Raw genomic sequence first — 25,776 nt, 5'->3', positions numbered from 1 at the left:
TCTTCCTTCATAGTTCATATTTTCTAGACCTTGATTCATTTTTACTCTTCTCTGGCTCTTCTCCAGTTTCTCCACACCTTTCCTGAAATGTGGTGCCCAGAATTGGTCACAGTACTCTAGTGGAGGCCTATTCAGAACAGAGTAGAGCAGAAGAATGACTTCAAGTCTTGCTTACAGTACTCCTGTTGATGCATCCCAGAAAGATATTTGTCTTCTTTTTTTTTCTCAACAGTGTCACAAGGTTGAATTATATTTAGCTTGTGGTCACAGGTGATGGGTTAAGGTAGAGGTGGTGGAGGCAAGCTGTTCTCCCTCCTATCATTCCTTAGAACCATGAACTTATCAGATGTATTAACGCAGCTAGTCTGTTTTCCTGCCAACACAGAGATAGTCTTTATTGTACATTTTGTGATTATTTTGTCCAGTCTAGTTTAGGGATGTTAAATTTAGATTAATCAACTAATCAAATAGTTGATGCAATTTGCATTGACTATTCAATTAGTCGATAAGGGCGCCTCTGCCTTTAGAAATGTAGCAAGAGCCTGCCAACTCTTGCTACATTTCGAAGGTGGATGCACTGTAGGGTGCCTGGGGCCAGCAGGGGACTCTAGCAGGGCCCTGTTGGACCCGTGCTCCCTGCGCACTTTGCTTTTGAAAAGCAGGGAGTACTGGACCAGTGGGGGACTGTTAGAGTTCTCCATTGCCCCATGCTCCCCATGGCACTTCTGCCTTTGAAATATAGCAAGAGCCCCACTGAGCCCCTGGCCCTGCCTCAGAGACCGTGCTGGGGGGAAACCGGCTTTTAAGCCCGCTCTCCCCAGCACCAGCCCCTGCTCTCCCCTTGCTACCTCTCGCTGATAGAGACAGCAAGGTAGAGGAAGCAACTAGTCAAGTCATCGATAAGCATATGCTTATCAGATAGTCAACTAGTTGCTTACATCCCTAGTCTAGCTCTAAATTTACCCATGCTTGGGGCGTCCCCTATTTTCCCTAGGAAACCATTCCCCAGAGTTCACAGGATTTTTTTCCATTATATTCAACTTAAATTTACCCTTTCTTTTGTGGGCAGTCCTCTTAAATAAGTGCCACATTCCTTTTTATTATGTTCAAGTCAGTCCTCCCCTCTTTGGTGTTTACTCCTTTCAATTATTTGTAACTTGTTTTCATGTTCCTTCTTGGCTGGCCCTTAGCCATGTTAACCATGTCATGCTCATAAATCAATTCCTCGAGCATCACCATCATTTATCAGCGCTTTATCTGATCTCTCTCCAGTTTGTCAATATCTTTCTGATAATTAGATACCCAGAACTGAACGTGGTATTTCATGTGCTGTCATGCCCGTGCTATATTAAGAAGAACTGTTATCTCCCTACTCTGTGGCACGGTTCCTTTCAATGTACAGCTCACGATTGCATTGGCCTTTTTCTCTCTGACATCACACTGCAACTCCGATCTAATTTTCTCTGACTCCTAAAGTTTCTTTCAACACTACTGTCTCTCAAATCTCTCTCTTCCAGTGCATGTTTGGTTTGTGGTTATTTCCCCATTAATGTAGATACCTTGCATTTTCCAAGCCAAATCATATCTCAATATCACCTGCATTTTCTGCTCTCCCTAGGTCTCTTTGTACTGACCAGGGGTTCACAACGCCTCCATCTTCATCCCAGACTGTTCCTGTCCCCTTTATGGATATATGGTGGAGAAGCCTTCTTGCCTCCTTATGCAGTATCTAGCATGATTGCAGTCCCTGCAGACTTCTGAGTTCAGTCTTTTGTTTACCCCTCTCCTCCTCCCCCCACACCCCCAGGACTAGCCACCTCATGGGGGAAGCCAGTAAGCAGAGTAATTCCCTGTGCCTTTCTATGCCAGCCTGGGTCCTTGTAAGGGGTAGTAGAGTGTGCACAATCCAGCATAATCCCTCTTAGAGCTTTCCATGGGATGACACAGCTGCATCAAGATGGTCTATCAAACACGCATAGGTTCCCAAACTGGTATTCCTGTGATACCCTCCACTCTACAACTTCTTACTGTTCAATCGGTTGCTGCATCTCCTAATCTTTTGTTTACTGTTCTGCTGTCAATTTTCAGTGCACCTCAGTGGGTTTGTAGCTGCTTTGAGCTAATGTTGAGACTGAGATTAGGTCAGACACCATATACAATGCCTTTTCAGCCACAGAGAAGTGAAACTCAGCACACCACATGTGAACATTGGGCATAGCCCAACTACAGAAAGGACAGGGACGAGCTGCCAAGTTTCAGTTAGGGGGAATTTGGCTATTGTGTCTCCTTTTAATTTACTCCTTTGGTTTGCCCTTCATTTTTGTTTATTTCCATTTTGCATTCTGTCTCCAGTCCTGGCCATCTCTAGCATCCTCATTCAATGCTAGCAGTCTTGTGGCCACTCACTGACAGTATACACATCTCCCTCAGAAAGATATGCACAGAGCTGGTTAGTCCACTTTCCCTCCTCCCCCTTCCGCTTTGTCTGTTTCTTAATCCCCATGTCAGTTTTTCCTGTTCAGAAAGAGTTCATGCTATTGTGTCTGCCAGCCATGCCTGACTTCAAAGAGAAATTGACCAGCTATGGGAATTGCTCTCTATTCCTTTCCCCTCACAGCAGAGTGATTTCACAGAGCAGACCTAAGTTGCATGTGGGTAGGCCTAGAAGGGGCTCACTCTTTCAAATCTATCTGTCCAGCTCACCAGCTGTCCTTGTGTGTATACCAATCTTCAGGCAAAGCACTGACACTCATGAAACTTATGTCATAGGTGCTGGAACTAGAGATTCTGGGGAATAGCTGCATCCCCTGGCTTGAAGTGGCTTCCATTACATAGATAGGGTTAACAGTTTGGCTCAATGGCCTTGAGCACCTTCATTATGGAGATTGTTCCAGCCCCTCTGGCTGCCATGTTACTGGAAAATGTTGTTTTAAACAAAGGACCATTCCTCCTTAGTGCTGCTTGCAGTCTAACATGGCAGTAGTATATTACTGCATGAGAACCTGAATGCGAAACGAACAAAAGGCAATGATGACAACCTGTCTGGTTGTACCATTCAAAGTAAGTGAAATGCAAAATGTAACCAAGCAGAATAAATAGTGAGGTGGAGATTAAAGTGTTACGATTATTTTAGTTTTCACTAATTGAAAGTGAAGAAAGCAAGAGAGGAGGATTTTGATTGTTTCTTTCTGTATGATTTAACCTAATGTACCACTGATTTTTTTTCCCCATTAAAGGAACACTAAGAAACTATGAGGCTTTTGAAATTTCAAGAGGATACTTCCTTTCTGCCTTCTTCTGCAGCATATTTGTGAAGAACAGTACTAAAATGGCATTTCAAGGAGTCCCAGCCAGCAAGCCAGAATCCTTAGCCAGAGCCTTCAAATACTAACCTGCTCCTGGATAAGCAACACATGAGGTAGTATGTTAACACCGTAGTATAACTTCGCATTCATAAAAATAAAATAAACCACCTTCCTCCTGACACCCACATTTTCCATGGATGTAATCTAATGCTCCAGCCTAACTCAGAATTCCCCTTCATTTCTGAATTCTAATTGCTCTGTCCTACTTCATGCAGCTCCTCATGTGCATGGGGGAAGAAGGCAGATACATATCTCTGCTCATATTGGAGTGAGGTGTAGTGGGCAGGGAGAGGCAGCTGGTGACAGTGTGTGGCCTGCTTCTTCACAGCTTTATACTCACTTCCCTCTGTGTGCAGTGAGTGTAAAAATGCGTGTAAACACGACTATCAAAATGGCTGCATTTTGCATAGCTGCAGATTACTGCATGATGTGAAAGGCAATGAAGAATCAGGACCATGGTGCTTACCTCAGGGATTCATGGGAATTTGAAGAAAAAAAAAGTAAAACCACATTTCCATGATATAAATGATCCCCAGCAGGTATACTCACATCACACACACTCACCTCACACTGACACCAAAGGTCCGACCATACTGCTTAAACAGCTTGCTACTGGAGATGAGGTTAAAATATTTTCCTGTGAGTCTTCCTTTTTCTGTCCTGTCTAGCATGCCTAGGGACTAGAGAAGAATTGTGATGATTGGTTGAGTTACCCCTGCTGTCACAATGACACTATTTAGCAATGACTGACCTACTGGCTTGGCCTTGACTACAGGCATAATAACAATTACATACAACAACTATTCTTAATACCTTTGCTTACGCACAATATGTGTCTTCAAATGTAATCTGTAAGTAGTAATGATAGCAATACTTATTTTAATTCTGATAACACTCAGAGACCCTGAGTTTCAAATGATTTTTAACTATATCTAAAGCTTGAAGGGTGAGCATCAAAGCCATCTGCTAGCCTGGAGAAAAGAAAAAAAGAAATGAGTCTCAGAAAAATATTAAATAGCCCATTTTACATTATTTTAACTATAATTAGTGGCTTTACTTGTTAATTCCCAGAAAATTCATTCGATGTCCAGTGCAAGGATACACTTTGTTATTCATTTAAACAGACAGAATCCCTATTTTAAGTATAAAAGTCAACTAATCCTACATCATGGAGGTGCTACAAGTGCAGTGTAATGTAGAGTTAGTTTCCCTTTCATGCCACCATTTTCCCACAACTCTTTATGAACAGCGAAGCAATTCTACCTAAGCAATGAAAAGCTATGGCTACAGGAGATGCCAAATAGATGTGATATCTGATTTACACAGGCATCTGGGAATACTGCCAAATTGAAGATTACTGAAGGGAATTCTTCCTAATTCTGATAATACTTGGACTAAAACTCTATGCCAGATGTTGTCTCAGAAATCATAAAAGCTGCTGGATAGGGGTTTTTTAATAAGCTGCCCTTGCACTTAGCATGTGCTGAGTTCTTATTGAAAAACAGAAGACTGACTAATTCCTGGAGGCTCATGAAGTCACTACATGTAGCAGCTCAGTGCCAAAGGATTCAGCATTACATACATAGAAAAGACTAGGGATTTAATAGTGTAGTCAATTAATTGATTAACCGATAAGCAAAAGCATGATAGGTTAATGCTATAGACTACAGGCAGTCCCCGAGTTACGCGGATCCGACTTATGTCGGATCCGCAGTTACGAACGGGGCACTTCCTCTCCCTGGTCTCCAGCAGACCAGGGAGAGGAAGGAAAGCGGCGGAACGCGCGGCCAGCTGACAGCCCAGACGCATCTGGGCTGTCAGCTGGCCGCGTGCTCCGCTCTGCTCCCCCCACCCCCTGGTCTGCAGACCAGGGGGAGGGGGAGCAGAGCGGAGCAGAGCAGAGCGGCAGAACGCGCAGCCAGCTGACAGCCCAGACGCGTCTGGGCTGTCAGCTGGACGCGCGGTCTGCCGCTCTGCTCTGCTCCGCTCTGCTCCCCCTCCCCCTGGTCTGCAGACCGGGGGGGGGGAGGGGAGGAAGCAGAGTGGAGCACGCAGCCAGCTGACAGCCCAGACGCGTCTGGGCTGTCAGCTGGCCACGCGTTCCGCCGCTCTGCTCTGCTCTGCTCTGCTCTGCTCTGCTCCCCCTCCCCCTGGTCTGCAGACCTGGGGGACGGGGAGCAGAGCAGAGCAAAGCCGCGGAGCCCGAGGGCAGCAGGATAGCCACGGTGCGTCTGGGCTGTCCCGCTGCCCCCGTGCTCCGCGGCTTTGCTCCGGACGCCTGTGGTACAGCAGCTGGGGTGCTGCCGGTTGGTCCCGTAGCGCCGCTCTGGGCGCCACTGGACCAACCCAGCAGCACCCCAGCTGCTCTGCCCCAGGTGTCCCCAAGTCAGCAGCTGCTGAAAATGACCAGTGGCTGACTACAGGAAGCCCCTGCCCCGGGCTTCCTGGAATCAGCCGCTGATCAGATTCAGCAGCAGCTGACTTGGGGGTGCCTGGGGTTCTTAAGTTGAATCTGTATGTAAGTCAGAACTGGCATCCAGATTCAGCCACTGTTGAAACTGATCAGTTTCAGCAGCGGCTGAATCTGGACGCCAGTTCAGACTTACATACAGATTCAACTTAAGAACAAACCTACAGTCCCTATCTTGTACGTAACCCAGGGACTGCCTGTACACACATTTCCCCATCCCCTGCCAGTAAATTTTTTAGCAGGCTGGCCAGCAGCCCAGCTCAGTCCTGGCTCGTGCTGGGTCTGGGACTTACCCCGGCTGCGTCTCTGCATTTGAAGTGTATTAGAAGCCAGGTGGGCAGGCAGCCTGGCTCATTTCCAGCTTGTCCTTGGTCCAGGAGCTCAGCCCCACTCCCCGGACAGGGGCTGCTGCGACCTTGCACTGCTGCCTCTATATCAGAGACAGCAGTGCAGTGCAACAGGCAGCCAATCTGCAAGGGGAGCTGGTTTTTAAACTGGCTCCCCTCATAGACCAGCTCCCTCCTGGCACCCTGGTGAAGCAGCAGTGCAGCGTGGCAGGGAGCTCCTTGGGAGTGGGGCTGGCGTGCACTGGCTGCTGGCCCAGCTCCCCGGGGACTGTAGAATAGCTGATTAACCTATAAGAATTCATGAGGTTACTTGACTATACAATTAACCGATATTTAACATATCTAGAACACAATAGGTACCAAAAAGTTAACTGATGTAACCTAAAGAAAAACTGCTGTGTAATATAAAAAAAGATTCTAATAGCTACATTTCATTACAAAGTAGAGTAAATCAATACATATATGAGTTCCTTTAGTATCATTTTAAAATTTAATCACATAGGAAGCTGCAAGTTTGTCACTCTGTTGATGTAAAGTAGGCCAGAGGGAATAGAGCATAAGAGGAAGGGTAGTTCAGTGGTTAGGGTGCTAGCCTGGGTCTTGAGGGACTCAGGGTTAATTCCCAGCCCTTTGACAGCTTTTCTGTCACTGTGTAACCCTTGATGAGTCAGTTATGCCAAGATTTAGGTGCCTTGTTCTCATTGACTTCAGTGGGAGTTGGGTGCTTGAATACTTTGAGGGTAGACTATGAGCCTTGATGGCTTTGTGCCTCAGTTCCCCATTGCTAAAATGGGGCCTATCCCTGTAATGAGGAAAACTTTAAAGATTGTGAAATGCTCAGATACAATGGTGGTGGGGCCCATATAAGTACAGTAGATAAATTTGAATGCAGGAAACTCTGCATGGTTGGAAGGTAACATCTGCTATTTATTTCTATGTATTTAAGGAGAAAGAGTCCTTGCCTTCTAAGCTCTTTGAGAGCTGCCCTCGTAGACATAGGAGCCGCATATCCTGTACACCTTCAATCTAATGCCCATGTTGTGAGTATCAGAAAAATAGCAAGTTCCATAGCATAATGATCCAGCACTGTTCATAGTTATGTAGATCAGGGAGACTGACCAGGATTTCTAAGAACAGTTTTGTAGAATTCTATTTTAAGATATGTGCTTACATACAACACAGTTCAGCAACCCTGATTTGCTTACACAAATAATCACATTGGATTTGGGGGCCTTGACATTCTGTTCTGTGGCAGCCCCTCCCTACCAGCTCTACTCTCTGTTAAGACACCAAAGTGTCTTAACTTGGCCAGCTGAAAACTGGAGCACTAAAATTAGGGGATGCTTTTGAAAATGCAGGTGCAGGTAACTTGCTAGGGGTAATACTATCTGACTGAGGTTAGAACCCAGCTATCCTGACCCAAAGGTTCATGTTTTCACCACTAAAATACTATCCTATACTGACAAATGAACCAGACAGGACCACGGATAAAATGGTACTATCATCTACACTGGCGAACCCCATCTGGAGCAAGTTCTTTTTTCAGAACTTCTTAACTCCATTGACTGTTCAGATCAGCGTGGATGAGATCAGAGTTTGTCTACTGTGTGTAACTGGGTGGGTAGCTGTTTTATTGTTAGAAATTAAGTCACTAGATTTTTTTTTTAATTTTGCAATTCCAGGATTCAGGCCTTGATCCTGCATGGTGGCAATGAGCATTCCTAAAGCTGCTCAGTACCTTGCATAATCAAGCACTTTTTGAGCACATGGCAGGTGAACAAACTCTTTGAGGGCCTCAGGGTCACAGTTCCTCAATGGCCTGGTTTTCCTTATAAATCAGGCAATGCTTCTTTGCAAAGTGGGACCTAGGACCCAGAAGAATAGTTTTTAGTAGGAATGAAAGGGATAGGAAGCTGGAGCAGCTGGACCCAATTACTGGGAGGCAAAGGGGGCAAGGTGTGTAGAGAGCTGTTGGGACTCTGCAGCAGGGATGGGGAACCTAGGGGCAGGGGCCAGGGGCTAGGGGCTGGATGCAGCCCCTGGCTTGCCTGGATCAGGACCTCAGGGCTCCCTTCCTCCTCCCCACACTGGGGAACCTGCACTGCTGCTGCTTCTTCCTCTCCCTCCTTGATTTCCCCTCCCCCCTGTCTCCCTGCAGGGCTGGAGCTCACAAAATATAGTAGGTTGGGCTGTCCAGGCTCTGACGTGCAAGGGGAATGGAGTGTGTCTTTCTGCTTCTCCATCAAGGCCTATGTCAGTGAAGGTTTGGGGTTGTCTTTTTTTCTTTTGCTTCTCACTTGTGTGCAGCCCCTGACTGATTTTTCTGTGGCTCAGTGCCTCCCCCTTACCCTCCCCCACCAAAAAAGGTTCCCCACAGCAGCTCTAGAGAGAAATAACTCTTCACAGCTTGTGTGGGTTTCTCACTGTAGGCATTTTATCTGGTGCATTTATTTTCTGTTGTTGTCTTGTCCTTTGAGTAAGCAGCCCAAAAGGCTAAGGGTCTTTTTTGTGAAGTGCTGCCTGGGTATTGGCTTTCTGAGGTTAAACTGACCTTTTCTCAGAAGAGGGCTTTTTCCCAAGCAGGGTTCTTTCTGGGGCTCTGCATTAGGGCCTTATTTTAGAACAAGGGTACCTGCTTGATGGCTAGGTGCTATGAGGTTTTTGGGGGGTGGGTGCCCATACCTAACTAAGAGTTTCGTGTTCTCCCTTTCCTATGGATGACAGAGGCAGGGAGGGCCTCATGGCTAGCCTGGAGTTTCCAAGTAATTATCTAGAGGCAAAATATCTTTGTAAAAGGTGGGTAACCCTTCCACATTTTCTTTTCTTCCTCTTGAAACAGCATTAACTCCTGCTTAGCTTTCTGACTGGAATGCAAGTGTTCAGCAAGGAACAATTCCACAGATAGCTGGTGCCTCTCTGGTCATCAGTCTTGCCCCTACACCCTCATGGAACCCTGATCCTGTAGCATTTTGGGGGGAGGGCAGCTTCTATTGGGCCCCAGCCATGGTGGGAGAGAAGAGGGATGGTGGAAAATGGAGGAGCCATCCCTTCCTGCTCCTTGAGAGAGGTTCATTTTCCTCTGCTCGCAGAAACAGAGGGAAGGAGCTAGCCCTACATTTAGTCTCTTGATTACATACTGGGTCAAATTCTCCTCCTTTCCACCCAGGTGCACATACCACTCTCCACACCATCCTTTCTGGACACTGAGATGACAATGGAGTTGCACCTGGGTCACCGAAAGGGGAATTTGGTCCTCTGAGTAAGTTATGCAGTTTCACATGTGATATCTTTAGTTCCTACTTGATTGTGGTATATAACACTTGCTAAAATGCTGCCTATAACTGGGGGCTCATGTGGCTGTATTAACCTCATGACGTGCAGCACCATTAAGTATCATAGTCTTAGACTGTACTTTATAAATACAGGCTCTGAAGAAACTTGCTGCTATTAGAGCCCATGGTAGTTTTGTCATTGATTTCAACAGGAGGAAGGCCTGCAGATAAGTCCATGTTTCCTGCTCTGAACAGCGTACAGACTAGGTGAAGGTCTAAGGTGAAGCATAACTCAGGATGTTGCATTACAAGGCTCACATCCTGTATTACTGGAGTAAAAATCAAATTGCTATAACAATGGAAAAAAGAATTAAGATCCACATTGCTCCCAAGTACAGAGCCGGTCCAAGCTATGGGCTGACCGAGCTACCACCCAGGGCACCCCACTGTAGGGGGCACCGCACGGGGCTGCTGGACCGGGCGGGGGTGAGGCTGCACATGCACTGCGCTCCCAGGTCCCAGGGCACACAAGTGGCTTGGGCCAGCCCAGACCAGGTAGATGCGGCTTCTGTAGCTGATAGGAGACTGCAAGATTGTTCTGAGCTCCTTCGGATTATTCCTGCAGGGAATTTTGCCTATTCAAAACAAATGGCATTTAATCCCCCACCTGCTAATCCCATGAGTTTCAGTACTGTCCACAGGGTCCCGTGGTTCCCTTTGTACTTATGATAGCACAGTTCTTGCAGTGGCTGCCCTACAGCCACAGCAGGTGACTTCATATCATGGAAGAGGAAACGGACTATTAATGTAGGTAATGTGTCACTATTAATCTGGGAAGTGATTGCTCATGGATGTGGTGGATGATGCACGCAGCCTTGCACTTCTTCCTACCTGAGACCCTAGGGGTTGCTGCAGCCCTTGGCTTGAAGTAGTAACAGTAACTCAAATACATGGTTTCCACCTTCAGCACCCTCACTACAAAAACTGTTCCAGCACCCCTCCTTGCCCGTACCTTCCCTCCCTTAGCAGAGCCCCACCTCTTCAGCAGCAGGGCTGACAGACTCGCTGGGGCCCTGGGCAAAGTTGGGAGGGGCCTGGCTTGGTACTCCAGGAAAAGGCAGGGCTGGGGCAGCCAGCCCTCAGTGCTCCTGGAGTGCACCATGCAACACTCCAGCTGCCATGTAAAGGCTCAGGCCACCACCATTCCTGTGGTAGCAGTGGCAGCCTGGGGCCCTGCGCCCTTTTGAATCTCTGGGCAGTTGCCCTTTAGCCCCCAATCCCTGTCAGTGGGCCTGCTCTATAGAGAGACTATGAGGAGGTGAAGGGAGAAGAGGAGAATGTGGCTGCTGCTGCTGCAGAGGAAAGACTGTCCCCTGTGGCATTCCCTGGGTAGGACACCACAGGAAATTTAGCCTCTTTGCTTGTGTAACTATCTGGATGTTCTGGGCCTCACAAATTACCATTTAGGAAATGGTGCCAATTTTTCCTGAGTTACTTTATGTCAGGGCCCTTGGGGGGATGAGCCTTCATATTTACACCTTCCCTGAATAACCTTTAACGATGTATGAAACAAAATACAGGACAGTGTAGCACTTTAAAGACTAAGATGGTTTATTAGATGATGAGCTATCGTGGGCCAGATCCACTTTCTCAGATCAAATAGTGGAAGAAAATAGTCACAACCATCTTATTAGTCTTTAAAGTGCTACATAGTCCTGTATTTTGTTTCAGCTACACCAGAATAACACGGCTACATTTCTATCACTATTTAACGATGTATGGTTTCCGAGTAAATATGTAACAGCTCCCCATGTGCAAATTAATAGCTCAGAGTGCAACAGCAAGAATGCAGGGTGACAAGAACATGCTGGGAGAACTGGAAAGATTAGAGTGAAATGAAGAGAATGCGTAAGTACAGAAAGGTAGATGACCCAAGAAGCTAACTGAAAAAAGAAGAATTTGTTCAAGCAACAGGAAGAGAGGTCCCAGTTTGATTCAATGGCTCCCTGCACCCCTGCTATAAAAATTGTTCCAGCACCCTGAACCACAAAGCTCCTACTCCTAACATAGAAGGATGAGAACCAGAGCTTGCAGTTACAGGCTATCTTTTTATCTCGTGCACATTGAAAATATACACATTTGGGTTTTACACGCACTGTTAGGCCCATGTACCAGTTCTCATGTAAATAAAGCAGAAGAGCTTTGAAAATGCAACCCATTGGTGTGCCCACATAGTTTAGAATGAAAGGATTTTTATCTTATTGCCACCAGAGGGCACTCATTGATCAGCTAACGTTCAAATTTTCTTCCACTATTTGATCTGAGGAAGTGGGTCTGGCCCACGAAAGCTCATCACCTAATAAACCATCTTGTTTGTCTTTAAAGTGCTACATAGTCCTGTATTTGTTCTAACGTTCAAATGGCATCATTGATTTTACTGCATTCTCCAGCACTGATTTCTGTCTTGGTCCTGGGGTTTTGGAAGTGGGGAAGCAGGGCTCAGTGTCACGTTGCCTGCCTGAAACTGAGATGGAGATACTACAGTTGTGCTAAGTAAAGGAGCCATTCAGCCCCTGCTCCCACCCTTAGAAGAGAGATTCTTGTCCTTAGAGACTCTTGTCCAGGGCTGGGCAATAATTTTTGCCCGGGGGCCACTTCAAAAAATTTTGAAGTAGCCCCAGGCCACCCCAGAAGGGTTGGGGCTATCCCACCCCAGACCATGATTGGTCTGGGGGCAGCGGAGCGCCTTTGCCCCCCCCCTTTCCCACTAGGCACCCATGCCCTGGAAGAGGCTTGGCACGCTCCCTCACCCCAAGGCCAATCAGGACCTGGAGGCGGGGGAGCACGGGAAGCTTCCTCCGGCCCTGCGAGAAGCATGTGGCTCTTTTGAAGTGCCCCTGGCTCCTTGCAGGGCGAAGGAAGCTTCACGGAGCTCCCCTGCCTCCAGGCCCACTGCTCACAGGGTGGGGGCAGAGCGGAGAAGGATTTGGGTGCTTCTCCAGGCCCTAATTGGCCTGGGGGCAGAGGAGCAGCAGGGCCACCAGGTTGGCGGGCCGGATCCAGACTGCTGAGGCCCTTTTCTTGTCCATCGTTTTCCACCCTGGCCAGATTAGTTCTGAAGCTGCTGTCCTTGGGCAAGTAAAACTCCCATTGACTTCAGTGCTCACTGATCCTGGCCCAGCAAATGGAGGAGCCAAAGATTTGCCGCTCAGGGTGAGGGGATGGCAGGAGCTGGACTTGATGCTTTTGCCGCACGCCAGGGAATGAATATACTGTAGGGCTCAGTGAAAGTGAGCTTTGCTATTCCTAGCCCCTAATGAACATTTCCTTCCATAAAAAACTTATAAAACAACAAGGTAGCACTTTATAGACTAACAAAACATGTAAATGGTATCATGAGCTTTCGTGGGCACAGCCCACTTCTTCAAATGACTGGAGTGCTGGAAGTCCAGAACCAAGAATAAATAAGGGAAGGAGGTGGGGAGGAAAAAAATTGGATGGGGGAGAAAAGAGGACATTGGGTAGATAAGTTTCAGAGGGGTAGCCGAGCCAGTCTGTAACAGGAAAAGCTTAAAAAACAACAAATAGTCTATTAGCACCTCAAAGACTAAATAATTAAAAGAGGCTGATAAGAACCGTTAGTTTGCACTGTGAAACTTTATTTCCTTCCATAACACCCTCCATAACTCAGTCAGTGCAACTGGCAGACTCTACTTAGGAAAGGCCCAGGACCGATGTGACTGTACGTACTTCAGGCCAAGCTTGAGGTGCAGTAGTGCTCATGATACCATCTACATGTTTTGTTCGTCTATAAAGTGCTACCAGACCATTTGTTGTTTTTTTCTGTAACAGACTAACTCAGCTACCCCCTGAAGCTCCGTAGCAGAGCTGGGTAGGAGGTGAGTCAAATAGCAGAGCTGGAGAGACTCCAATCAGGAGTGAGGTAGCTAGCTCCTCAGTAATGCTGACTGAATTGTGTGGATGAAATTTGCAAAGCGCCTGGCTGTACCATGGTTGGCCCTAGGATGAAACCCTCACACCTACATGATCAGGGCTTGCCAAACCGCGGCGATCCCCACTCGCCAGCCGTGCGGTTTGGCACACTGCGCATGCGCAGACTGCACTGCACATGCGCTGACGGTGCTGCGCAGCTGTGCCGGCTTGTAATCTACTCGCCATGGGCGAGTAGATTACATTAATTGTTGAGCCCTGTACATGATGATGTGTGAAAGAAAGAGCATGTGAATGGAAAACATCATTGCTCTTGGTGTTGACTCTAATATGGCAGCTGTCACCAAATGCAGCAGTCTCTAAGCCCTGTCTTGGTAGCTTGACATCCCTTTGAATAAGAGGGTCCCAAGCTCATAAATGGGTCAAAAGGAAAACAGTTCCTGGCATAGCACCAAATGACAGACCTCACCACGTGAGAGATGACTCCAGCTCTAGGAGTAGGCTTCTCAGGGCACACCGCAAATAGCAGCGAAACATTACTTCCATGCATACTGGGCCTTCAGACAAGAGCATGATCAGATGCTCATACAAATCTCTGCCAAGAGATGAAAGAGTATATTGATAAAGTGGGACTGGCATAGTATGGTATCACTCGTATAGAGTAAAAACAAAGCACTGGATTATGAATTAATTTCTGAATCTGGTTCAGATGCAAAAATAATGTTCTTTGATCTTGTAGGACATGCAACTGGTGGTATCGTCCTGAAATATTTCAGTCATATAACAGCATGCACTGGAATTTTGCTAGAACTGATTAGAGAGCAACTATTTAATTTCAGAGCAACTTTCCAGGCTTTGAAATTTATTTTCATTCTGCATTGGAAGGAAACCAACATCTCTTGACTGTTTTTGCAAAAATTGAATGCTGTCTGTTTTTGTTGGACTGAAACCTGAGATTTTCAGCTTTTTGATTTGAGAAGAGATATGTGGGAGCTGAGGTTTCTTCCTCCCGCCCCGCCCCCCGTTCCCTATCGCTCTGAATCAGGCAAAGAAATGAAGTGACGGTACGTTTCCTGCTTTGCAGATCAGAACCCTAACCGCCAAGCTATAGTATGTTTCTTCAGCCACTTCCTTTAAGTTCAGAACTGGGGTATGGAGAGGGAAGCGAAAGCAGTGTGGTTCTATTACACTGTAATATAGAGCTCTAGTGTAATATCACTTTAAATAGTTGGTGACCCCTTTAGTAGCGCTCACTGTGTTTCATGTTTCCGAAGCCCATAGAAAGTGGTCAGAGTGGTAGTGTGCATGTAGCTGGGCCTTGCATGTTTGTCTCTATTAACTGAACATGGTAATTTGGGGCCCAACTGTGCCTGTGTCTTCTCAATATTGTTGTTCTTGTGAAAAAATAAAAAGATACTACAGACACAGAGAATCTGGAACAGTTAAGATCTTGGTTTTGTTTCTCAAAGCCAAAAAATGAGCTTAAATTCTGCATCCTCCTGCCTTAATGTGCTATTGACCTCATGCGTATCTGGAAACCACCAGGAATTGCACTGAAACTGGTTTGGCACCCTGAGATGACCTTTCTTGGGAAGGAAATCTAACTATTGAATAAAGTAGCCAGTTAATGATACGATATAGATGTGCTGAAAAATAGCAGGAGCTATATTGTATTGTTAATTAGAGCTATCTTAGAGGGAGTCTGGATAACTTTTTATAATGAGGTTTCAGAGAGGGTAGCCATGTCAGTCTGTTTTCAACAAAAACAACAAGTAGTCAGTTGGCACTTTTAAGATTAAGGCTATGTTTAGACTATGTTCTCTTTTGAAAATAGAATATTCAAAGTCGGCAGGAATTTGTGTATCTTCTTCCAATCTCACTTTCGAAAGCAGATCTTTCGAAAGTGAAAGTAGTCTGGATGTGTTTTTTTCGGAAAAAAACGCTCGTTCTTTAAAAATGAGATTTATGTGTTTTTTCAAAAAAGGGTTTTTTCCCCCCAAAAAACACATCCAGACTACTTTCACTTTTGAAAGCTCTGCTTTCACTTTCAAAAGTGAGATCAGAAGAAGATATGCAAATTCCTCTTTCAAAAATAGAACGTAGTTTAGACGTACCCTAAGAAATGTATTAGGGCACAAGATTTGTAAGATATAGCTCACTTCCTCATATGCTTGAAGAGAAAAGAAAAAAGGAAGGGATACGGAGATGGGCATCTGATATCAGTGCTAATTAAATCAGAGTGCATGAAGGGGAAATTACCTTATTGTAATGTGAGGGCCATTCAGTTGACCATGCTAACTAAAATGAGAATGTGGGCAATGAAATATCATGCATCACAGTATATAAACTGATTGCCACAGAGGGCAGGAAGGTATTTTCAAGCCCCATCCACATGTTATGTACAATTGGGCAATAGCATTAGGAGGAAATCTTTTTTTACACTGAAGGAACTAGTCAGTGCAGGAGGCAGGGTATTTTGCTAGACAGATCAGTGGTATGGAAATGGTATGGTATAATCTGGAATGGAAAATCCTAATAAAATATTTGTTAATGTCTGCCCAGTGTTTTGAACATGTAAAATTATATACAGGCAGTCCCCGGGTTACATGGATCCGACTTACATCGGATCCCTACTTACAAACGGGGTGAGGCAACCCCGCACTAGCTGCTTTCCCCCCAGCAGACCAGGGAGACACGAAGCTAGCGCCCTCCCCCTCCCCCCAGCAGACCAGGGAGACGCGGAGCGGCTTTTCTCAGCAGACACCTCAGCTTGAGAATAAAGGACTGAGGGAAGTGAGGTGTGGGAGAATAAAACTGAGCTCTGGAGAAATGTTTGGCTAGAGTTTCCCCTACAATATGTACCAGTTCCGACTTACATACAAATTCAACTTAAGAACAAACTTACAGTCCCTATCTTGTACGTAACCCGGGGACTGCCTGTAAATGCCAAGTGTTGTTCCACTGCAAAAAGGTGCAGTTAAATTTCAATGTCCAAGGCCTAGGCCCTTAAAGAATAACTGCAGAGGTTACTGTCTGAGATAACTACAGTGCAATTCCCTTAATTAGAATATGAGTGTTAAATACAAAATGTGAAATTAAAAATACCTGAAAATATTTCAGACATTTCAGTTGATTAAAATTGGGCACCTTTTTTGCCAGGACCCACACACAAAACATGCAGCCTCATAGTGTACCACAAAATTTGGGGCACCAAATTGCCCCAAATGCTATGGTGCTCTAGGCAGCCGCACACTATGGATAGGCTCCAGCCACCCCCAGTCCCATCCCCCAGCTGCTTGCCCCCAGCTCAGCACTGGTTTGGCTGTGCCCTGCCCCATCTTCTGGTTGCCCCCTTCCACCTCCTGGCTCAGCACAGGTCTGGCCATACCCAGCTGCCACTCAGCAGGTGAGTAGACAGTGAACTGCCCTTGCAGGCTGGAGGACTCAGCTGCAGCAGTAGAAGAGAAGCAGTGCTCCTTCCTTACAAATGCGTCTTCTCTCCAGCCAGCTGCCCAGCCACCTGCTGCTACTCTGGAGTCCTCCGGCCCAGGTCTCCCTCCTAGCCATGCTCCAGATTGCCAACTCTCTGAGACTGCAAGTCACTGAAGTTAATGGTATCCAGTCCAGGAGAGTTGTCAATCCTTTTTCCCCCGCAGCTTCAGACCCCCGGTGCTGCGTAGGCCACCAGCACTGGTAGGGACAGCCCTGTTTCCTGCAGGGGCTGCCTTTTTTCCAAGTATTATCACAGAAAATGAATCTCTGAAGTCAGGAAGATCAAAGCTGCAGCCAGAGACACAGGAAACAAGTAGATTTTTCACAGCTCTTTTTTCTGGTGTCTCAGGTTTTCTCTGATTTATTTTCTCTCTCTCTTTGATTCAGTGGAGATGTTCTCATTTAACAAAGAAAAGGTGATAGTGGAAGGGGGGAGAGAGTCAGAATCAAAATAAAATACAAAATTTGCTGCAGAGCAGCTGTAAAAATCACTTTGTGGCTCCCGCTTTGCCCTGCCTGTCTTGGTGCACGATTTCCATTTAGATGTTGTGGGTGTTTCCTGCTTTATTTTAAAGTGTCAGTAATGCTCTCTGTGTAAACCAGTGTTTGTCATAAGCCGTAGTCATGTTTTGCATTGGATCAAGTGATTGTAATTGGCTAAAAAAATAGTTTTCAGTCTGTCTTTATGTTGTGATCACTGTACTGCTGCAGTCAAGAGCTAAGGTTCAGTCAATTGATAATGATTTGTTGGGAAATAATCTGACCTGTCCTTGCCCTCCCATACCGGATACATCTGGAAATATTTTATTTTTCATATAGGGAAAAGAACCTTCTTGATTCATCATAGCCAATAACAAAATATGAACAAATAGCTTGGCAGGTTGGGGTAGTGATTGGGTGCAACAAGTAAGCAAATCTCAATTGGAGAAAGAAAGATGAAATCCTTCTTGGTACTGATGGCTAAGGAAGGGGATCGTATATTGGTGTCTGTGGAGAGGCAAGAGGCCAACGTACAGAAAAAGCAGGAGCTGTAGCTTAATATCTGGAACCTTGCCCCCGGGATGCTTCCTTACGTATGCTTCCTACTGCCTCAAATGTTGACTTGTCTCTGAAAATGTACAGGTGGTGGTATGGGGGAGAAGCAGGGGGTCTGGTTGAGCAGAGTGAACTTCTGACTGGAGATCCCCAGACAGGCCTGTAGAGTAGAGGGGCCTGCATGTCCAGTGAAAGGTAGTGTTGAGAGAGGTGAGGGTGGTACGGTGAGGGTGATGTAGTGGGACCTGTCAGCTGGTGGCTTGAGGAAGCTGATGAGATATTGACCCAGCTGGTGGCATTGCCAAAGATGACAGTTGTCCGGTACAATTGGTGCATTCAGCTCCATGTCTTGTGTTCACACTGGCATGCAGTGCACTGAGCCTGCACCCGAGTGGGCTACTCTGGTGGTTTCCTGTATAAAATACTGCCTCCCCAACAAACTGTTGAGGCCAGATCTACACTGTGGGTGCTATAGTGATACAGATGTGTTTCTGTTGTGTAGATGCTTCCCACCGCAATAGAAGGGGTTTTTCTGTTGCTGTAAGAACTCCACCTCTCTAAGGGGTGGTCTCTTAGTGGGTGACAGAAGCATTCTTCCATCAGCTTTGCTGCATCTACACCTTGCTGCAGCTCTGTGGAGTGTGGATTTTTCACAGCTTTGAAAGACATAGCTATGATGATCTAAATTTTAAATGTAGAACAAGCCTAACAGTGTGGACACGGGTATGTCTACATAGCATTTTGGAGTGAGTGGGAACAATCCTCTGAGGCTGGCTCAATAGATTGGGGGTAACAGGACTCTCACGCATGGTCTAAGAGTGTGTGCTATGAAGCCGCATCTCAGCCCAGAGCTTGGAGACTGAAGCATGGGAAAGGGGGGTTGACCCAGGCTGAGAGATTCCCCTGGGTCACTCCAAAATGTTGTGTACATGCATCCAAAGTGTTTTTCAGTTGGTTGACATAATTTCCTCCATTATAACTAATGGACAAGGCCTGAAAACCCAGAAAAGCTTCTGAAGTGCCCAGAGCCTCTATCACAGCCCTGCCTCCCAGCTGGGACTCCCCACCTGGTAGCACTCTGGGCACTTCCAAAGCCTTGTGAGGGCGGGGGGAGTGGCTGGGACTCCCAGCCACTCCCCCCACCCCGGCTAGGCTTCTGAAGCACCCAGAGTGGCGATCGCAGCCCCGCCTCCCAGCTGGGACTCCCATGCACATGTCCGGTATTCTCTGATTTTTTTACCAGACAAAGAGTGCAAATACCGGACTGTCCGGTAGAATACCGGACACATGGCAACCCTATATTGCCGGCCCCATCTCTTTTCTCTACTCCAGGTGCCTCCTAGTAGGACTTGAGGGGAACTCTAGGTGTTGGTGCCTTTCCCAGGCATTGCCCACTCAGCCACTCTCAGCTCAACTCTCACCATGGCAGAAATGGAGGGGGGAGGGCAGGTGACCTCATGTCGCCTCTGGGTGCCAGTGTAAATTAGCATAACTCTACTGAAGTTGATTTAGCTCAGCTAATGTATATCAGTTGAGCCTCTGGCTCTCTATTTTATTATTTTTTAAATTAGGCTGAAATTCTGCAGTATTGGACATGAAGCCCCAGTGTCATGACATACCAGAAATAATCAGACTGGCCTGTTCCTGACTAAGGTGCTGTTTGGAACAAACAGGTGAAAGACACTGGTGCTAGGATGGGGGCGGGGAATCTCTTATTTGAGCTACTGTAGTAGCCTGATGCTTGATTGATTGACTATTTGCTCTACAGGCAGCAGAAAGTCATGGGAAGATTGCCTGACTTGGTTTTTCATCCACAGGATATAAACAGCTGGTATCTGTGCTCATGGAAATCTTCCACTTTTCAAAAAAAGAAATTGAGGGTGGCAGCAGACAGCATGCTGCAGTGAGGTGCTTGTGTCGCTTCTTAAAGCGTTGTTTATTTGTGGGTGCTAACTTTTTGGATTAAGAACCAAAACAACTTTTAAGTAGGGAAAAATATGATCTGTTGCTGCCATCTGAGTCACTCAGCCAATTTCTAACCTGCTGGTACCTCTTGCTTAACTACATTGTTTGTTTGAGGCTGTTTACTGCTGCCACTTTCACTAACTGATGCTTACAATTCACCACCTTTTGCTTCTTTTCACTTTCCCTCTTTGCAAATTACTTATCCAGTGTCATTGTGTTCTCCATCTCTACACCATCTGTTATTCCTTTCTCTTCTCTGCCATTCCTTATTTCTGTCTTCTCTTCTGTTACCTTCTGAGCTCTCATCACAGTTTTACCATCTGCATCTATAACCCAGAGTTATGTTGTGACAGACAAACCAAATGAAAACAAAACTAGCAATGTTTATACAACTTAAAACCAAGTTATTAGAAGAAAAACAAACAATAACATAAACCAACCAGTTCCCCTCCTCCAATCACCCAGACTTAAAAAAACAAATGATGGGAACACAAAGATGTGTACAGGACAAGTGAGCTACACTAGTGCAGATTGTTTGAGCCGGATACAAAATTTGTATCTGCAGCCACATGTATCCACAAAAATGAGCCATGGATATCCACATTGATATCTGCAGATATAAAGTGGGTATCTGCAGATTTGCAGGACTCTTCACATTGTTCTAGTGACATTTGTATCACCTTAGAACCAAGGAACTCTACTCATAGACCAGAACCACATTTTGCTGAGTCCTGTACAAACAGGAAAAAAAAGATAGTCCCTGTTCTAAAGCAATTAGAATCTAAGGCCTGGTCTGCACTAAAATTTAGATCAAACTAGTTATGTTGCTCTGGGATGTGAAATTTAGACACCATTGAGAGACAATTAGATTGACCTAAGCCCGGGTTTAGAACCTTGCTATGTTGATAGAATTCTTATAGCTTATTATCTTAATATGTGGGCACCAAAGGTGGAAAAGACTGGTAGGTGTCTAAATGGGGATGAAAAAACCTTGGCGCAGCTCCCCTTTCCTGCTTTCAACTGCCATGGAAGTGACTTTTTTTAATGTAATTCTGTAATGTAGATCCCTTCAACTCGGGGAATGTATGTTTAACTTGGGGTTATATACACTACTCCTTCCTATTTGGGAAAAGGATGAAAGAAACCAAAATGATGAACCAAGGGGGGGATCTCTTAGGCCTGGAATCAAATTGCTGTTATGGTTTTTTTTTTTTTTTTTAACTAAAAAGAATGTTTCAGCTCTCCTGGTTGCAAAGAAAAGCATAAGTACACAAACTGAGTATACTATAAAGGCTTAATCCAAAACAATTTTTTAAAAACAATCTCAGATTTTTAAACCACTTATAAGAATTTTTTTTAAAAAAGAAGCTTAACTTCTGATGTTTGAATGTGTGGTGTTGACATTGCTGTGGGACATCTGCTCTTTTTTTCCTTAAGCCTAACCCTGTATTGAATTGTCTAGATTTAAAGCATGGTTCAAGAAGGTCTCATGGTTAAAGCACAGACGACAGAGGGATTCTACCATAATGATTCTGGGTTTTGGTTAGGATTTTGAAACAAAACTCTGAAGTTTTTTGAAGCTGAAACACTTGTTAAAGCTTCCTGTGGCTCTCTTTGGTTTCAAAGGACAAAACGGAGCCAATGGGGCTCCATGGCTGCGGTGCCGCTAAATAAATAGGGGCGGCCAGTTATTGTGTTTCTGAGAGTGATTCCATGGAACACTTTCAGAAATACTCGTCTATATCAGGGGTGGTCAACTCACAGCTCGTGAGCTGCATGCGGCTCTTTAAGGGGGGAAAGTGTGGCTGGCAAAGTCGCCCTTGCACTCCTAGAAATGGTCCCTGGCTCCTTGTGTTCACCGGGACAGGGGAGCCGTCACCAAGATGGCAGCAGCTGATGGGAGGCTGATGTGGCCAAAAAGCCTTGTCTTTTAAAGGGGCAGCCCCCCCCCCTTTTTTTGGCTGATCAAAAATTGCTCAAAAAATATTTCTGGTGGCTCTTCGTATTTTTTCCGCCTCTGTTTCGGCTCTCTTCAATTAATGGGATGGCCACCCCAATCTACATGGTGCTGAGGGCTGACTTCTCCCCTGCCCGCCCTGTCCCTTCCCCTGAGCCCACACCCCTTCCTGGAGTGTGGAGCCAGCTCCTCCCACCTTGGCCACGGGCCTAGTAAGTCTGTTGGCCCTCCTTCCAAAGAAATGCAACCCCTACCAAAGGGGGGAAAAAAGCATCCCGCATTTTCGCATAGATTTGATGCTTTACAGTGGCAGTGTAAGGCTGAATTCCTAGGGGGTATATCAAGGGTGGGGAACCAAAAGCCTGGGAGCTGGATGATGCCTTCGGCTTGCTTGGATCTGGCCCCCAAGGCTCAAGGCACTGGCACATCAGTGAGAATTTGTTTGGTTTTGCTTCTCATTTAAAAAGGTTCCCCAGCCCTCGGCTATATCTAGGCTCTAACTCAAGTTTTAGCCCAGATCCTAATTCTGTCCACACACAATCCAGTCTCGCTTGGGCCACCAAGTGCTCAGTCTTGGGGCCTCATGCAGCCTGTGAGGGTGATGGGGAAGAGCACAAGTCCCTGTGTGACTTGGCTCCACACCTTGCAGCATGGGGGCAGCTCCAGCCGTGGAGCAGTCAGATGGGCTGCGTAGGGCAGCGGGGATACGTTGCCCGGCTGCGAAGCTCAGGCACAGCCAGTGTGAGCCTGGCTGTAGCGTGCGGCTTGTGGGGGCCAGGCACTGCACAGGCCCGAGTCCCACCCAGCTGGCTTTGCAGCCCCACGCTCTGGGGACAGCGCCCTGCTCCCACCCTCCTCGGGGCAGCAGGGCCTGCCTGGGGCGCCCTGGGCGGGGGGCTAAGTCAAGGCTGGACAATGGCAGCTGTCACCCTTCTGAGCCTGGGGAGACCCCCCCCCTTGGCCGGGCCCTGGGGTGCCCCCGTCACTGCAGGGTGCGGGGGGGGGGGAGGACTCCCACGTGTCCGCCCCATGCGCTGTTGGGCCAGCCCCCGCCGGCCGGCTGACCCTTTCAAGGCCGGGCCTGCCCCTTTAAGGTTCAGCCCCTCCCCTCCCGGCCGGCGCTCGAGGTGAGCTAGCGCGAGAGCGCAGGCGGAGCCGAGCGGGCGCTGCCGGCGCGGGGAGGGCGGGGGCAGCAGGAGCCTGACGCTCTCGGCGGCTCGCGAGACGCTGGTGCGGACGGGACGTTCTGCGGCTACTTCGTCTGCGGCCGCGAATGTTCCATTCCCCGAACCCTGCGACAGGCTCCGCTCCCCGCCCCCGCGCCAGGGACCAAGGGCTCGCGGGCCTTGCCGCCGCCCAGCCTGCCAGCGCCGCCGAGGTGGGGGGGAGGCAGCGAGGGGAGCCGGCTGCCCGCGCCCGCTGACCTGCCACGGAGCTGCTGGGTGAGTTGCCGCCGGGGGCTCGCTGCCAGCCCCGGGCAGACACGTGCGGGGAGCTGGGGCGCGGGGCTCGCCGGGAAGCACTTTGTTAGAGACCGGGAGCCTCCCTGGGCGCCGGGACCTGTCCCTAGCCACTCGGGACCGCCCCGCAGCCCCTGCTGGGATGTGCCAGCTTCAGCTGTCATTGTACCGCGAGGGCTGTGGTCTGGAGGGGTGCCCGAGAAGCTGCGGCTTAAATGTGCCAAGGGGTGTAACTAGGATTTGGGCCAGGTGTGGGGGGTAGGTGACAGCAGGTTCTCTTCCTGAGTTCCTTGCGATGTGCGTGGCTATTACTGAGGATCATACTTGTTCCTTCGGCTATAGGGTAGGCTCCCAAGGAAAACGGGGAAATCCCATTGCTTGAGTCTTTTAAAACTAGCCTGGACAAAGCGTCTGACAGACCAATCCTACAGTGTCCCCTAGGAATAGACGAGATGACCTCATAGATCCCCTCTGTCTCTCTGACGTCTGTGATGGGGGGGAAAAAAAAGCTCCTCTTATTTGTTACAGTGGAAAATGGTAGAGTGAGGCAGAAAAAGCTCTCCTGACAAAACAAACTTTGTCGGTGCTGTTAGTGTTTAGTTCCTTTGTCGTCTTGCTTGGGTGATATTTCAGAAATGGTGGATTTCCTTTGAAAAGTTGAAACTCTCATCTCACTGTTGTCTCCTTGAAAATGGTTACTTTTATTTTTAAAAAATGGCTTTTTATCCTTTTTGACTTAATGGTCTTGCTACTTTCTGAAAACAAAACCAAATGCTTCTTTGGTACTAAAAATTAATTTTAGTTCTGTTTTGTCAGTTTCTCTGAGAGGCTAGATTTTAAATAATGTATTTGCTCAATAGAAAAGAGTCGGAGCAGCTAATGAAAAGAACATGTGAGCATAAAAGTTCATTACTCGAATAAAAAGGCCTGCATCTCTCTGCTGCAATTAACAACTCTTCCATGAAACTTGAGGTTGGAATTTTTTGTTACTCATGGAATGTAGATAACATGTTCATATTGATTTCTAACAAGTCAGTCTTCTAGTTGCTACTCTACACATTGGCTATGTCTACACTGGCACCTTTTTCTGGAAATGCTTAAAACGGAATACTATTCCGTTTTCAGTTTTTCAGGAAAAGGAGCGTCTACATTGACAGGCTGCTTTTCCAGAAAAGCCCTTTTTCCGGAAAAGCGTCTGTGGCCAATGTAGACGCGTTTTTCCGGAAAAGAGCCCCAAGCGTCATTTTCATGATCGGGGCTTTTTTTCGGAAAAGATTACTGGGCTGTCTACACTGGCCCTTTTCCGGAACAGTGTTCCGGAATAAGGACTTATGCCCGAGCGGGAGCAGAATAGTTTTTCCGGAATAGCGGCTGATTTTGTACAGTAGATCGTCGTTGCTTTTCCGGAAAAGCAAGCAGGCCAGTGTAGACAGCTCGCAGCTTATTCCGGAAAAGCGGCTGCTTTTCCAGAATAAGTGGCCCAGTGTAGACACAGCCATTCTGTAATTTACCATATACAACAGAAACCACTATTGCATTTTCCTGCAAAGAAGAACTTTACTACTGTTTGGTCTGACGACCCTGAAATTTTTATAGACATAATTTGGAGAGGAAGTCTGCAACTAGTGAGTAATAGAAGAAAATGATTAATGCATTTGATGGCTTTTTTTGACTTGTTCCATTATGTAATATTTTAAAAATGAACATAGCAGTTTAGGTTAAACAGTTCTTATATTTGCTATACTATATAAATAATTAATAATTTTCTTACTAGTCTTTTACAGTCTCTCTAAAGTTATTCTGTTCAGCCTTTCAGGCTCTCTTTTAGTGCAGAGGAGACCTTTTGAATACCTTATCTTGGGCTATAAGAGATTGGTTCATGTATATATCAATTTTAAATATTACTGTAAATTGGTATTCACTGTTTTGTCTTCTGTTGACATTATTGATGCAGATGCACTGAGATCTGCTGATGGGAAGTGCTATAGAGAGGCTGAGTTATTTATTCAGTTAGATAATTTTTCTGGGCAAACAGATTGGACAACTTCCACCTCCTTATGTGAAATTTGTGTTAAATTAGAGTGGATGCCCATTGCATTTCTCTAATGTTTATTTGTGTTGTAATAGTGCCTTAATAACAAACACATCACTATAAGTTTTTAGTTGGTTGTAAATATCCTTTAAAGAATTTGTAGCTTAAGGATTGCAAGGCTATGTTTGTGTATAAGACCCAGTAGGTGGGGGAGAGCTGTTTTAAAAAAAAAAAAAAAAAAAAAAAAGTGAAGCTGGTTCATCTATTTTCAGTATTCAGTATGAGAGAAACAGAGAAAAGTAAATAATGTAAGTAAACAATGAGATAAGAACTGAATCATCAATTGAAATATTTTAAAATATTTTTAATGACTATGTTCCTTTATATAGGACTCAGTACACATACATAGGTTTGAATGAGTTTATTCCTA

The 25,776-nt window shown here is 46.4% G+C and overlaps 2 protein-coding genes and 1 long non-coding RNA gene across 10 annotated transcripts in view; 2 read left to right on the top strand and 1 right to left on the bottom strand.

Moving 5' to 3' along the window:
- Positions 1 to 4,079, bottom strand: part of CCDC177 (coiled-coil domain containing 177) — a 45,319-nt gene extending 41,240 nt beyond the window's left edge. For 6 of the 7 annotated variants that reach the window (XM_075927332.1, XM_075927329.1, XM_075927328.1 and 3 more), the window contains exon 1: positions 3,930 to 4,079. The gene's annotated coding sequence lies outside the window, so the exon portion shown is untranslated. Of the gene's footprint in view, positions 1 to 175; positions 374 to 3,929 lie in introns of all 7 variants that reach the window. The other variant, XM_075927330.1, reaches the window with a different exon arrangement.
- Positions 4,080 to 4,113: 34 nt separating this feature from the next.
- On the top strand, positions 4,114 to 11,658 carry LOC112546964 (uncharacterized). 2 transcript variants are annotated; one of them, XR_012903477.1, is made up of 5 exons: positions 4,114 to 4,216; positions 7,129 to 7,222; positions 9,349 to 9,441; positions 9,667 to 9,734; positions 11,281 to 11,658. It is a non-coding gene; the product is annotated as an uncharacterized LOC112546964 (long non-coding RNA). The 2 variants fall into 2 exon arrangements; XR_012903476.1 differs by lacking the exon at positions 11,281 to 11,658 and having other exon boundaries at positions 9,667 to 9,796.
- Positions 11,659 to 23,002: 11,344 nt separating this feature from the next.
- Positions 23,003 to 25,776, top strand: part of SUSD6 (sushi domain containing 6) — a 124,687-nt gene continuing 121,913 nt past the window's right edge. The window contains exon 1 of the mRNA XM_006130295.4: positions 23,003 to 23,296. The gene's annotated coding sequence lies outside the window, so the exon portion shown is untranslated. The remainder of the gene's footprint in view (positions 23,297 to 25,776) is intronic.

This window comes from Pelodiscus sinensis, chromosome 4, assembly GCF_049634645.1.
Source record: "Pelodiscus sinensis isolate JC-2024 chromosome 4, ASM4963464v1, whole genome shotgun sequence".
Classification (NCBI taxonomy): domain Eukaryota; kingdom Metazoa; phylum Chordata; order Testudines; family Trionychidae; genus Pelodiscus; species Pelodiscus sinensis.
This window is presented reverse-complemented; position numbering and strand designations above follow the sequence as displayed.